Source organism: Gavialis gangeticus, unplaced genomic scaffold (assembly GCF_001723915.1).
Source record: "Gavialis gangeticus isolate Ggan-Ray unplaced genomic scaffold, GavGan_comp1, whole genome shotgun sequence".
Lineage (NCBI taxonomy): Eukaryota > Metazoa > Chordata > Crocodylia > Gavialidae > Gavialis > Gavialis gangeticus.
In genome coordinates, this window is record NW_017729032.1 from 27,830,158 (window position 1) to 27,831,062 (window position 905).

Consider the following 905-nt stretch of genomic DNA (forward strand, 5'->3'; position numbering starts at 1 on the left):
TTATAGTGCAATGATTCTGCATATATATATATATATATATATATATATATATATATATTTTATATATATACTTCCATAAAAATAATCCAGAATGCAATGCAGGAAGAAGTACTATTAATCAGATGCTGATTACTCATGGACATAAACTCAGATGTTAAATGAGGCAGAACGAATAAAAATGTTCTGCACTTAACCTAGGAAATAAATCATTAATGTGAACAAGAATGAAAGGATTTATAGATCAATTATACATATTTAACTCCAGTGTGCTTCGTCTAAAGACTCTCACCTGATTTATCTCATCCAAAAATATTAATGTTTTCTAGTATTGTAATTATTCCCATTTGTCCATGTCATGATTCTAGATAGAACAGTTTTCCAAAAGAGCCACAAAGGTTAAGAACCCCAGGCTCTTCCAAAAGAGCCTTACTAGTAGCTAAACATATGTCAAAACTAGACATCATGACAGTTTTTATTATCCAAACAATACAAACAACAGGATACAGTATCATTGATCTCATTTAGGACTATGGTGATAGGTTTATGCAAATGGAAAAACAAAGAAAAAAAACCTCAAGAACTTCTATGTCCCCATCTTTCACCTAGGATAGATGGATGCAGCTCAATAAAACAAAATATTTTTAAATACATAGGGAGTAGAAAGAAGGCCCCAGGAAATGTGGGGCCCTTGCAGGACAAGACGGGGAATCTGGTTGTCACGCCAGATTACAAAGCCAACATATTTAATAACTTCTTTGCCTCTGTCTTCCTCAGTAAGGACCAGAACTGCCACCTCCCTGCTGGGCCCCCTTCGGGCCCTGGGGGAGGCTCACCTGGGCCTAGGGTGAGTGAGGATTTAGTTAGGGAGCTTCTGGAGGGGCTGGACGTTTTTAAGTCAGCCGGCC